Source organism: Amblyomma maculatum, chromosome 1 (genome assembly GCF_055883805.1).
Source record: "Amblyomma maculatum isolate TAMU_Amacu chromosome 1, ASM5588380v1, whole genome shotgun sequence".
In the NCBI taxonomy this organism is placed as follows: Eukaryota; Metazoa; Arthropoda; class Arachnida; order Ixodida; family Ixodidae; genus Amblyomma; species Amblyomma maculatum.
The window spans coordinates 374,984,893-374,999,705 of record NC_139344.1 but is presented as its reverse complement, the minus strand read 5'-3'; the positions used below and the strand labels follow the sequence as shown (position 1 = coordinate 374,999,705).

General features: G+C 42.6%; 1 long non-coding RNA gene across 8 annotated transcripts in view; it reads left to right on the top strand.

Moving 5' to 3' along the window:
- Positions 1-14,813, top strand: part of LOC146208280 (uncharacterized) — a 389,535-nt gene that overhangs the window by 369,811 nt on the left and 4,911 nt on the right. For 2 of the 8 annotated variants that reach the window (XR_014704699.1, XR_014704698.1), the window contains one exon: positions 13,955-14,018. The exons of 5 other annotated variants lie outside the window; for them this stretch is intronic. This is a non-coding gene — a long non-coding RNA (uncharacterized LOC146208280). Of the gene's footprint in view, positions 1-2,054; positions 2,180-13,954; positions 14,019-14,813 lie in introns of all 8 variants that reach the window. One more of the 8 variants, XR_014704697.1, reaches the window with a different exon arrangement.

Sequence of the window (14,813 nt, the reverse complement as noted above, 5' to 3'; positions counted from 1 at the left end):
CTTGACGAACAGCGAAATGTTTTGTTCCTCTTTTTTCTTCTACCTCTATAGTGCGTGTTTGTTTTCTTGCTCTAATTTTATTACTTTCTTTTCTTTGGTTTCGTTGTCGGCGAGATCGGCATCTCAGGAATTCCTTTCTCGAGATGCGAGAGTGAACTGACTTGCACGTGGCCCTACGGGGCTTCTATAGGGGCTTGGCCCTAACTAGCCAAACGAGAAAATTATGCCGACGTCAGTACCTATTACGACGTCCGGCGGACACACCTCTCGCAATCTCGCGGAACCTCATGAATAAATCTCGCGTGCGCACTGTAGGCACATGACCGAATTATTTCATATAGGAAAGAAGCAAGACGTCAAGATGGACACTTGCGTTCATTCCCCTTTGTGTTGTGGACATAGACGCTGTCAAGGTATCAGTGGATATAAGTTGGAATGGGCGCGTTCGGTATACTAATGAATTGTGAAGGCAACAACAATTTGTTGTTTCTCTTTAGCATTTGTTTTCACATTGTTTCCCTCATAAGCCAGCCACTTCACGCTAGCACCTAATTCTGTCGTGGGCTTTCTATGTATACTCCCAGAGAGTCATATATCGCAGAAAATACAGCGAATGCAAATGATAAAGTTTAATATTGGACAGAAGTGTCGGCAAGACTAGAAAAGGTGTGTACTTTAATTCTGTTCAAATTGGTGATTTCAAAGTACGTATCTTTTGTATTCTTGCTAACAGTACTAATAATAGGCCGCTGCCGAGCCACAGGTAGGAAATACAATAGATAACACAGTAGAAGTCACGATTACAAGACATTATATAAACTTTTCTGGGTCCCCAGCCACATATGCATGCGCCGAACGAGCTAGAACCATGGAAATAGAACGCGTGAATATGCCACAGAAGGATTGCATGAAAATAGTTCGCAAGAACTGAGAGTCAAGTGGAAGGCTGCTTAGAAACATGAAACAACCAACCAACTACACTCTATTAAGCTAATATTAGGAGAGTGGAAACCGTGTCAACTACAGGAATGCTTCATAGCAGTGTTATGTTTACGTACCGACACACTCATGTTACACGCACTTTCTCATTAACAAAGACAACCCTGTATATAATTTTTGTGATGATAACTCTAAATCACATCTTAACATGTACGAAACTGGGAGACCTGAGATAAAAATATTTTATTTGATTTTACAACGCAGCCCTTCCCATTTCATCCAACACTGCTTGTAGGTGAAGATGCACTTGTCCATTTTTCTCATGTTCTAACATTTGTCAAGAATCAGTTTTACTGTCAACTATAGTTATCTTGACTTATAAACTTATGTTTGGTGAATGATAGTCATAGTTGCCTATGCGCCATTGAACCCATATAACTAAGCTTACCGACAAAGCCGCGCGTTTATTATCGCGCGTTTGTTTCTTGCGCGGCAAAACTATGGCTTTTCTAGTCCGCGATAAAAGTGCCTCATAAATAACTCTAGCAGTAACGGGAACGATGCGAAATCAATGTTCACCTCAGTAAATTCAGCGTCTATACAAACAAAAGCTCTATACGCATATAACGCGACTGCGTAGCACTGCAGATGGAGGCTCCCGTTCAGTGAAACGCTGCTTAGCTGGGCTGCCAAGCCAGTATGGAGCTCATAAACGCACAACTGGCAAGTTGGCACGACTTCTACAACATGACAGGGTGCATGAAAAGCAGTTATACACTACGTGATAAAGCCTCTCAAAACGAATTCTCAACGACCGGCAGACTTCCTTGCTTTCGGGAAAGCAAGTAGACAAAAAGCTGTCGAATCGTTCGTCCAGGCCATTTTATTCGCTGTCTTCATTCCACGTGTCGCTTCGTGTGGTTTAGGTCTCTCGGCTAAGGTCTTTGTATCGCCGCGGTATTATGAGGTGGGAGCCATAGGGCAGAGGGAAGCTTGCAGACCACACTTTGCCGCTTGTCTCTGTAAATGTGGTATCGGTTATTAACCGGACCCCACAAAAATGTGCCACATCGCTGAAAAACTGCCGTGTCGATCCCCGGGCCGAATTTGTGCAGGTCACTGCTACAGACTGTAGTTTTGGACCGCAGAGGTCACCGTCGCCGAGGACCTGCACACAGAGAGGAAGTTGAAAAGTTTGGAAGCATCAGCTTTATTGCCATTATAAGGAGTACTACAAAAAGTAAGCTTTTCTTGGGTGCGTTGTATATCTGCACTTCTCATACTGTAATAACTGTGCTGTGGCTATGGTGCTCGTGAACTAGAATATGGCAGAAAGATTTGTGAAAAAAAAAAAAAAAAACACAAGTTCCATGGCAAATTTAATGACATAACTTTTTGGTTCTCATTTGTTTCTGGTTTTCAATTTCTCTGTAATTGGGGCAATATTGTCTGCTAGCGCGTTTTGTACAATTCAACGGAACTTTAGGTTTCCTAGTTGTTTCCTTAAAAAGCAGACTGGTTGTGATTTCACAGATTTGGCCACCAATCATTTTTTCTGTAATTCAACATAGATTTTACGTTTGCAGTACATTGTTAGCAAAAAACAGGTTAGCCTAAAATTTCATATAATTTTGCTGTTAAAGCTTATTTTTTAGGTCTACAGATATATTCTGTTCCTCGCATCCTGTTAAACAACATGCTATCATGTAATTGTACATAATTTTTCACTCATTGATTTGCTGCTGTTTTTTTTTTTAAATAGTTTGGTGTAACCTTGTAATGGGTTTTGTTTCCTTCTAAACCATGCTCTGGGTTTAGGCGGGTACGGAACCCATTAATCGTCTAATAAGGTAGCGCAAACTATATTTGTGTGAAATAGCAAACTAACAGCACACTGAGCTTAGGAGGGAACTAGAAGAGGGAAATTATCTCCGAGTAATTTAAACTTAACACAGGGAGTTCACGGCAGTGGTATCAGCTTCCAAGTTTTTCATTTTATTAAAAATTCAGGAGTACCTATTTGTTAGGGCATTTTCCTAGACAATCACACTTTTGTAGACAAAGAACATGTCTTCTTGGCATTTGTTCTGTCTACGTGCTTCTTTCAAGGTTGATTGCAGCAGTTACCCAAAGGAAAGAAACAAGAGCCTAGACTCACTGCTATCAATCGGGAATAAAATTTTATATATATAGGAGACAAGAAATGTCCATGACATGGTGCAGTATCCAGCAAAATTACTTTCAATGTCAAATATTAATTGCTATTGGGTGACTAAAACAAACTCCTCCCTTGTAATTTGCTCCTACAGACTACACTTACATCACAGAATATTTTCCCTCTCTCTAGTGCAGTTAAAGAGAGCCCTTGAACTGACTAAATATAAATTGTCGAAATTTGTGACCCTAAGAGTTTGCTTCAGGACCACACTGCAGAGCTGAGAAATTGCCACCAGCAGTCCGCATACTTTAGAAATGAGTGAAACTCTCATCCTCACCCGTTTGAGATTGCACAGCTGACAAATAAGGCACACTGTATGAATACAAGCGGTTGATTTCTTTACATTTTTTTCAAAGGCTCTACATCGAATCTATGAACTATTCTAATGCCCAAATTCAAATTATTCTAAAAGGACGTAATCACACACAAGTAACCTGGGATGCATCTAGTGATGTACAATTGCTAGTCCACTCTCTTGTCCAATTATGTGAAGGGGTCTGTGACCATGTATTTCATTACTTAGGTCACTATGCTCATAAACGCTATTGCAATAATTTTAAATGTGCTTAAATAAGCAATGCTGAACTGGCTAGCAAGGCATTAAATTTTAGGCAGCCTACCTAAAAGAGAAAAGAATATGCGTGCCTAAGAAGCGAACAAAAGGTGAATTCAACCCTACGTCGGAAAAGATGAGGATTGACTATACCAAGGCTTCACTTTTGTAAACTCCAGGGCCAATGACACTTCAGAGGGGCACAGGATGTTTAGAACAAAGCACAAGAGGAGCACCGAAAGCTGGAACTAGTTTTGTAGTCAATAGGGAAACGGCATCCACACATCGAGCGAATGTTTCAGCCTCAGAGACCTGACTCTAGAAGAATGAAAAGACCATTATTACAGCGTGAAGGATGCTCAATCATGCAAACCCTAATTTAGGACTATATGGGCACTAGTGTCATGCATCCGTGATCATCATCATGGGCGGTTCCGCCAAATAAGAAAATCTAGAAAAGAGAGCAACAGCCTTCAGAAAGTAATATTCTAGACCGTCATAATACAAAGGAGATTACACTAGCTGATCAGCACACTGTATATAAACCAGTAGTGCCTTTACTTTGTTTTGAAGTGATCATATACAACCCAAAATGACCTGTGCACAATATTTGGAGGCCGCAGTTGATGTCATGGCACACCCCCCATAGCTCATCTTCAAGACCTAGTGCGTGTTCAACAGCTTCCGAAAATAACCAAGTAAAAATGTCATGGGAGGTACAACAAAATAAAGAGAATCGCCTAAGGTTTCAGATAAGAAGGCCACTGTAGGGCATTTTTTTGTTTTCCAACTGCAATGTTTCTTTGAAGGCTATATAGCTTCCCTTTGTAGCCAATGGCTAGACCCGTTTCAATTTACTCTCTTACCAGAGGTCTAGCTAATAGTAAAAAAAAAAATTGCTCAATATAAACCCCATGCCAGAGACAAAACATTGTGCTTAATAAGAGTGATTTTGTTGGCTATGACACATTTTCATCCCCATGTGAAATCGGAAACAAAAGAATGTCTTTAAACCATGCTGGGAGGAATAACTGTTGGTTAAACATTTTTGCTGCTTATGCAGATCAAAAATTTTTTGCGTTCATATAGAAAGTACAATTATATATTTATGAGCCCAAAAATAAATTAGTACCACTATCTTGCGTTTTTCAGCATACACACTCCTAGAATATTTTTGGAGCATTGTAGCGTGAAAGATAGAAAACAAATATGCAAAGAAACAAATAAATGGAAGTACTTATGGCTAGGTATAACCAGTACGCAAGATTGCATAGGCTTTCTGAATTAAAAAAAAACATATTCGCAACGTACAAAGCTGAGGAGCTAAAACATCCAATACTATACCACTGCATAAAAATTGCGTTACTTCCATTTTGCTGTCGTCCAGCACCTGATCAAATATAGTAACACTATAAACTGAAATCGTTAAAGTTGTCATCAAATCTTTGCAACGAACCACTACACTCTTATGATTTTTTTGTTTTTGTTTTTATTCAAATGCTTGCCATGTGGCATAGAATGAGGCTGTCTTCTAACGTAAACGAAGTCATGCAGTCTCCTTGCAGTTTTCTTCAAGGAACCAGAGCAAGCTCCGGCTCTTACTACTCTTTCACGTTTACAATAATGTAGCTGTGAAGAGTGCAATAGCTTTTTATACGCATGTACAATGCACATCTGAATACTCCACGCACAGACACCTTGTACCACCTAAATAGAACAGAAAACTTACCTCAGCAGTTCTCTACATGACGTCCTGATCCACTTCAAAGAGATGAGGAGAACAATTGCATCTCCGTGCTCAGGTGACACAAAGTTCAAACAGTGCTTAGCTCGCCCAATTTCTTCGAGCAATTTGAAGGCAGAAACCTTCAGAAGTATTTGAAAGTTGAGTAAAAACGGAATCTTGGTAGATGGCATCTGCACACATTTCTCGTTTCTTTCATCTACCTCTGGGTGGTAGGTCTTCCTCACATTTTCAAGCCGATAGTATGAGTCACCCTTTCCAGATGATATTGTAAGATTCCTTTCTGTGGAGGGACCCATAGACACCTGGCCAGAAAGCATCTGTGACAGAGTAACATGGTACGAAAATGTTGGCTTTTTTGTAAGGTAGGCTAAAGCAGTATGTGGATCGAGAGCTTCCGAACGCGCAAGCTGGGTTTCGCAAGGGAAGAGGAACTAGAGACAAGATTTCCAACCTTCGCTGGATCATGGAAAAAGCAAGAGAGTTCCAGAAACCCATCTACTTCTGCTTTATTGATTATGCGAAAGCGTTTGACTGCGTAGATCACAACAGATTGCGGCAAGATCTCCAAGAGAAGGCAGTTCCGATTCACCTCATCTGTCTCCTCAGGAACCTGTACGAAGGACAAGAGGCCACAGTGAAAACTGGGCATGGTCTTACTGATTGGTTTCCTACTGAGAAAGAAGTGAGGCAAGGCTGCATACTGTCGCCCTGCCTATTTAACCTATATGCAGAGTGCATAATGAGGAAGGCCGGTCAGGACGAGTCTTCAGCTGGAGTGAAGATTGCTGGAAAACGTATCAAGAACCTTAGATATGCGTAGGATACAACTTTAATGGCAGAAAGTGAAGTGGAACTCAAGAGTCTTCTGATGCGCGTACAAGAAGAGACTGAGAAGTTTGGGCTTAAACTGAACATTAAAAAGACAAAGATCAAGGAGTCTTTTCCTATCAAGTCCTGGAGCATCAAGAGACAAGAAGTGGAAGCTGTGATAGATTTTCGCGCCTTGGGCTCCAAGATTTCCCCGGAAGGAGACTGCAGTCATGAAATTAGGAGACGCCTGCTTCTGGGAAATGGAGCCATGGCTAGCCTTGACCGCCTTGTAAAGAGCAGGGACATTAGACTTCCAACCGAGATCCGTATAACTCGTGCTAAGGTCTTTTAAGTTGTGATGTATGGATGCGAGAGTTGGACTATGAAGAAAACTGACCGCCGAAGAATTGACGCGTTTGAATTCTGGTGCTGGCGGAGGCTTTTGAGAGTTCCTTGGACTGCCAGAAGATCAAATCAGTCTAAATTGTCGACCATAAATCCTGACTGCTCATTGGAGGGTCGAATTCTAAAGTTAGAGCTCGTCTACTTTGGTCAGAGCTTTGTCAAGAAAACAACCTGATCATAGCGAATACTCATTTTCAACAGCACAAGAGGCGCCTCTACACATGGACTTCACCGGACGGTCTGTACAGGAATCAGATCGATTATATTCTTTGCCGGCAGAGATAGAGAAGCGCTATACAAGCAGTAAAAACAAGGCCTGGGGCCGATTGTGGCACCGATCATCAGCTTCTTGATGCCAAAATTAAGCTTCGATTGAGGAAAACGCAGAAAACTAGAAGGCCTTTCAGGTATGATCTGGATCAAATTCCATTAGAATATGCTGTGGAAGTGAGGAATCGATTTCAAGAATTAGGTCTAGAAGAGAGAGAGCCCGAAGAGATGTGGACTGATGTTCGTGATATAATACAAGAAGTTGCTACTAAGGTAGTTCCAAAGCAAAAGAAATGCAAGAAAGCAAACTGGTTATCTGAAGAGGCTTTGCAAATTGCTGAGGAAAGAAGGATGGCAAAAGTTATGGGGGAAAGAGAAAGATACAAGGTTCTCAATGCGGATTTTAAGAAAATAGCAAGGAGAGATAAGAATGCCTTCCTGAACATAGAGTGCCAAGCAGTTGAGGACAACAGCCAATTAAGGGACACAAGAGCTCTGTATAAGACAATCAAAGATATCAAAGGAAGCTTCTGTGCTACGCTGGGCGTGATAAAGGACAAACGAGGCAAGTACCTCACTAAAGCCTCAGAGATAAAGAAGAGGTGGCAGGAATACACAGAAGAACTGTACAAGAAGGACCCGAATGTGCAAACCCAACATAAGACGGTTGTGATTACTGATCTCGAGCCGGGCATCCTGAAGAGCGAAGTTGAATGGGCCTTAGCCAGCCTTGCTAAGAACAAAGCTAGCGGAATTGATGGCATTCCAGCTGAGTTGCTTCAAAACCTCAACCATGACGCTGTTAACATTCTGCATACATTATGTCAGAAGATTTGGACAACCCTGCAGTGGCCACAGGATTGGAGGAGGTCAGTTTACATCCCCATTCCAAAGAAAGGCAGTGTCAAAGATTGTTCCAACTACCGCACGATCGCGCTTATTTCGCATGCTAGCAAGGTGATGTTGAACATCCTCCAAGGTAGGCTGCAGCAGTATGTGGATCGGGAGCTTCCGGACGTGCAAGCTGGGTTTTGCAAAGGCGGAGGAACTAGAGACCAAATTGCCAACCTTCGCTGCATCATGGAAAAAGCAAGAGAGTTCCAGAAAACCATCTACTTCTGCTTTATTGATTATGCGAAAGCGTTTGACTGCGTAGATCACAGCAGATTGTGGCAAGCTCTCCAAGAGATGGGAGTTCCAATTCACCTCATCTGTCTCCTCAGGAACATGTATGAAGGACAAGAGGCCACAGTCAGAACTGGGCATGGTCTTACTGATTGGTTTCCGACTGAGAAAGGAGTGAGGCAAGGCTGCATACTGTCGCCCTGCCTATTTAACCTATATGCAGAGTGCATCATGAGGAAGGCCGGCCAGGACGAGTCTTCAGCTGGAGTGAAGATTGCTGGAACACGTATCAACAACCTTAGATATGCGGATGATACCACTTTAATGGCAGAAAGTGAAGTGGAACTCAAGATACTTCTGATGCGCGTACAAGAAGACAGTCAGAAGTTTGGGCTTAAACTGAACATTAAAAAACGAAGATCATGGCGTCTTGCCCTATCAAGTCCTGGAGCATCAATGGACAAGAAGTGGAAGCTGTGACAGATTTTCTCTTCTTGGGCTCCAAGATTACCTCGGAAGGAGACTGCAGCCATGAAATTAGGAGACGCCTGCTTCTGCGAAGGACATCAATGGTTAGCCTTGACCGCCTAGTAAAGAGCAGAGACATTAGTCTGCCAACCAAGATCCGTATAACTCGTGCTATGGTCTTTCCAGTTGTGATGTATGGATGCGAGAGTTGGACTGTGAAAAAGGCTGACGGTCGAAGAATTGACGCGTTTGAATTGTGGTGCTGGCGAAGACTCTTGAGAGTTCCTTGGACTGCCAGAAGATCAAATCAGTCGATATTGTCGACCATAAACCCTGACTGCTCATTGGAGGGTCAAATTTTAAAGTTAAAGCTCAGCTACTTTGGTCATCTGATGAGAAGAGAGGAGTCGCTGGAGAAATATTTGATGTTGGGAAAGGTTGAGGGTCAATGGAGAAGGGGTGGGTAGCGAACGCGATGGTTGGATGGCCTCCTCGAGGTACTGCAAATAAAGTTATGTGATGTTAGGAAGGTAGTGAGAGACCGGAAAGCGTGGCGTGATATGGTCCATAGGGGCATGAAGAGTCGAACACGACTGAACGACTGCACTGAACTGAAACATTAGTGAGGAGCAGCGAGGTGAGCAGTGAGCAAAAGAATACTCAAATTTCTTCCCTTCAGTGAAGAGCTGCTTGAGGTGGCTCGATAAAGGCATCACACTTTGGCAAGTCTGTATACTCACGTCAATGTTTCCGATTAGCAAGACCCTCCTGCATGTTATTAGAGCCCCCGCATTACTGTCACGCTAATCTAATTATATCACACTTTTAGGTGCTCGCTTCCAGAAATGTCTTGCGGTAGCAATGCAAGAGCATCGAATGTGACGGTTGCTATTTTTTGTGCAGCAATACATCTCTTCAGAGTAAGGACAAGGTTTGGTACCTGCTCCCCATATTCTGGACATGTACGCCATTAGGCATGCGATAGAACATAAACCACACCCTGTTTTTTCAATAGTTACATAGTGAAAATATCAAAGAAATTAGAATAAAGCTGAGTAATCACAGATGCTTTATAAAAAGCATAACAAACACTGTTTCCACATTTTATGTATTTTGGCTGCAGTCAAAATGGGTGCACCCATGGAAATATACAACTCCGCTTTCATGGTTTCCTAATGCGCGGTAACTGAGCTGCAAGTTGTTCGACCTCCCATAATTAGCATATTGTGTGCATGGGGCAAATGTATCTGAAAAATATAGCACTGATGATACAAATAGCCCTAAATTTGCTACCGCCAGTCAGTGGCAATAGTAATAACCTGTACTCACTCAGCATGCTATTAAACATGAGTGGAAAAATATTTTGAAGCTAGCCCCTCAGCTTCGTCAAATTCTTTCTCAAAGATGGCACTTCAGAGATGCATTTGCTTGAACTCTGAATACAGTTTAGTGCTATCTGGTGAAGCAAAACACCTGAACAGGCATCTAAGAAAGCTAATGATAAAATTGTTAAAACAGCTCACCGGTTGTGCATTCATCATAATGAGTCTGTTAGCCACGACCACGGCAAAGTGATTTTTTTTCACTAGCATGGAAACCAAAAGACCTGAGCCAGGCTCACTGAGTGTGAATGGGGGCCTAGAACAGGTTGACACTGCAGAAGATAAGAGAATATCAACAAAGAATTCATGCAGTTAGAAACTGCCATACTATCAGTTCCAATATTGTCCTTGCATATGACGCTGGCGCCACACGAAACACTCAAGAAATGTAATGGCCTACTGGGACCCCTTCTGCATGCTCACCTGCTTTGTGTCAAATTTGACTCTGCAACAACTGAAGGATATTGATTTCTTCAATGCTAAGCAGTAATTTCGTGCCTTGAATGATCAGATGACAACAAAATTACTGTAAGCAATGCACTGTGGGGGGCTTAATGCTTTCACTATCCATTCTGTGCGATATCGTACAATATTGTAGGGTTCCAGCAGTGGCACAGCGAATACTTTCACTGCTTGCTTGCGGAGAGCGACGTGACAATCAGGCGGCAATAAGTACTGACTTAAATAGATTCATTGTTTCCACACGTACTCATCTCTCGCGGCTACGCAAGGAAACGGCAAGTTGTAACTAGGATTTTGAGCACCCGAATCGAGATACCAACCGTTCCCTTCACAAGCTGTTACCGGGTTATAAGCGCGTGCTACTAGCTAGCCTTGAAATTAACGCGTTAGACCAAGAGGGATGCGTCTCTCTGTACCGGCTGCATGATCTGCACTGAAGACGCGTCGCTGTGTACACACTGCGCTATACGCACTCGGACAATCGTTGACAGAATTACATTTTGCGCACTTCTAAAGCGCCCCGCCGGGGTGGTGCAGTGGTAAGACGCCCGACTACTGTGCCGGAGTTCCCGGGTTCGAACCCGACCGCGGCGGCTGCGTTTCGATGGAGGCGAAACGAAGAGGCGTCGTGTGCTGTGCGATGTCAGCGCACGTTAAAGATCCCCAGGTGGTCGAAATTACTCCGTAGCCCTCCACTACGGCTCCTCTTTCTCTCTTTCCACTTTCATTCCCACCCTCCTCCCTTCCCTTACGGCGCGGTTCGGGTGTCCACAGAGCAAGTGTGACAGTTACTGCGCCTTTCCCTTCCTGTGAACCAATTTTTTTAACTTCTAAAGCCTACAGTAATGCAGGCGATCGATCCAAGTGGAAAACAACGTGATGGCGGACAACCCAACAAATAACAATTTTACATGCATGTGGCGTAAATAAGTGCTCATTTTACATAATTGCAAAATTGCCTAGGCCCTCATTTCTTTTCTTGCAGTCAACCTGCCACAGAAATGCAGGATAATTTTGCAGGTCCTGTGTGCCAATCACGTGACACAAAAGTGACGTAGGGCGAACGTTACTCCTTCGTGTCCTGTCGGAGTATTTTCTTTCTTTTTATTTGCGGGGCGGGGGGGATTTCATTCTACTGGAGGGAGTGAGAGGGTGGCTGCAAGATGTCTCTAAAATCTAATGAGCGGCTTCGAGCTAGAGGATGGGAAGCGTCTCGCCTTCATACGTCTAGCGTCTCTAAACTTGAAGGCTAATACCGCCGAGTTTGTCGCAATTATTGTGTGCGGCGTCTTGTGCCAAAGTAGACCTTGTTTGGTTAAGGGGGGGGGGGGGGGGGGGTGACGAAAGCATAGCGCTATGCGGACCGTAAGCATGACACAGAAAGAAGAGTACGTGCAAAGAGCCTTCAACACGCCGCCTTTTTATTCCGCGCGTGCTTGCATGCTTTTATATGTTTGTTGAAGTTGGTGGTTGGGGAATAGGAGGTGCAGTGTCTACACTCCCAGTGGACACCTACAGTTGTTAGAGGTAGTACATATGTCCTCGGTTTGAATCGTAAACTAGCCTCCATCTGGGTTAGAAGAAGGATGTGTAATGGGGAGCAAAATGATCTGACACCACACCGAACTTTGCCTAAAGTATTCGAACCCGGATCCTTGAGCACAGTAGTCTACCGTCCTGACCACGGACTTCCCCACTATCGGGCCACCAGCTTTTTGCAGCACCACAAGGGGTAAGGACGACATGAGAAATATTCAGGATCACATGTACTACCAGATTGAGCTCATGCTCTACTGTGTATCGTTAGGCGGTAGGAGCGTAGTAGCACAATCATATAGTGTGAGCTATCCTGACAAAAATACAGGTCGTCATTACAAATTGTAATGCTGTAAGCAACTTGTCAAATAGTTGGAGTGTAGATTTCATAGCCTAGTGTCGAACGACGCTCGCGATTGAGGTATTCGAAAAAAGATTCACGTAAAAAGACCCTATAAAGCAGACAATTGTGCATATACCAATCTTCAACAGCTGAATGCTTTCTGCTAAACTCAAAAACAACCATGTCCCTTGCGTAAACACTTTCTGTCAATTTCCAGGAAAAGTGCATATATAGCACGAAAATAAAAAAACCTGTTCTATATATAAAAAGTTCTTTAATCTTTATCTCGAGAATATTTCAGTACCGAAACCGAAAATTTCCTTTTTTTTATTGTGGTATTGAACGGATATTTTTTTGCAGTGTATATCTGATAAATTGAGAACCGTAACGCAGAACTGCATCCATGAATGCACCTAATTCAATAAATTACGTTTGTCGCCACTTGAGCTCGAAACAAAGCACTTTGCATAACAGGCGGGCACGCAAAGCATAAGCCTCGAGGGGCCTTTAATTGTGTACCAAGCGTGTTAGATGGACACGTAGTGAACGCACTGCGGTACGTATGCGCTACTCACTCTTGTTTGAGATGTGTACTGGTGGTACAGTAAAGGCAGTTTTATAAATTTGAACCAAAAAAGATAAAACATTTGCGATGAAAGGTGGGGTTAAAAGCGCCATCGCATCTACTCTTAAGGCGAGGTTTGAGCGTCCATGTAATCTTTAATTAATCGATTAGGTGAAATTTAATATTTGACCACATATATATTGTGTGGCTTAGCATTACATTAGCAAACTGGACTTTGCCGACTTCCTCCCCGTGCATTTTCCTGCTTCGCTTTCTATCTCCTGTAGTTAACGATCAACCGTCATGATGCGGGGTTTGAACCCGGTGCGGCTGCCTGTCCCGGGCAGTCACTCAATCACAGCAGCAAGGCTAAAAAATTGATTCGCACGCAGTCGTGAGATTCTGAACAGATCAGCAGCATGAACCGGTAACACTGTTGTTAGGGTGCTGTAGTGGAATCTTTCAATATGAATATGAGATCAAAGATCAATACGTGGAAATTTAAACTGCAACGTTAAGGACATGACGAGATCGCAATTCACACAAACGGAAGGTGATTTTACTTGATAGCTTCGTATTTTTTAATTTGTTGTTTCGTTTTCATTTTTTATGCACTGATACTGAGCACCAGCAAACATTGCTTTCCCATGCTGAGCAGTTTCACACCTTTGAAAGCATTCCTAATTTTTAATATTTCATTTATTAATCGATCAGTTACACTTCGACTCTTCTTAATTAGCATCATCAAGCATTAGCTTATATTTCTCTGAGTTTTGACACCCTTAAACCTCTTTTCTACAATTTTTGATGTTCAGGTATTTCGATTTATTAGTTGATCAATGCCACAGCCTCAATATTTTATTTGGAAATAGGCAGCATTAGCGTTTCAATCGGCCCGTTTTCACACCTTTAAACTATTTTCATTTTTTTCTGGTTATTTAACTGAACAATTAGACATCCTAAATTTTCCTGATTAGCAAAATTAAGCATTGGCTTTTTATTGTGAGCCTTTCGACACCTCTGAACTCCCTATTTTCTGTGTTCACTTTTTTTCAATATTTCGAATGATCTTTTAGACCAACCACATGATTTCATTTATTTTAATTCCATTTATGTTTTCATCATTGACAGGTTTCAAGGCCGAGGAAGAAGCCGGGAAAAAGAGGAAGGGGCAAGGAAGTTCGCAGTTCTTGAGGTAACTAAGTATCACGCACTTCAGAGAATTAAGAAAAATACTACACTCGAATGAGCCTCACCCTTACATGTTCTTTTCGAAGAGGCAACGTGCGATAACGCATGCGATATAGTGAAATTGAGCTCTACATGCCTTCAATTAAAAAGGTTGTGTCGATTTGATTTTGTTCCTCCGTACGATCGCTTATAGCTACACGGGAAACGTCGTGATACATAAATGGTGTGAAAGCGGTTTTATTTTTATTTCTCCTGCTTTTGAGTTGCTTAACAGGTTTCCGACTTTAGAACCGATGTTTGGTTCAAGAGGGAGCAAATGATTGCGGTGTATTCTTCAAGATGAACGATCCTTTAAGTGAACTGACATCCACGGTGTACGAAACAAACCCGGTTCTTTTTATGACACCTTCGACCAAACTTGATGAGCTTCGGTAATTACGTGCAAGGTCAAGGTCACCAACCTCTTTGCATGGTTTGGCCGACTGGCCATTTGTTTTTGCACTATTCTAGCCCTTCCTGACCGTATCTAGCCGTGTGTAGACATTTTTTAAGCATTGTTTCTGGTGTTTCCTTCGTTGTAGCACGAGGAGCATTTTCATATTGCAACATGGAATGCTTTATAACTGTCTTGATGTTTTCGAAGTGTTCATCCTTTGTCTTGACGCTGATAAGAACATCATCAAGGTAACAGCTCATTCTACTTACGCCCTTGAGCATCATATATATTATGCACCAAAAAATGACAGGTGCGGAACAGACTCCAGCGCATAATGGCGTCCGAGAAGAGTTGCAAGAATAT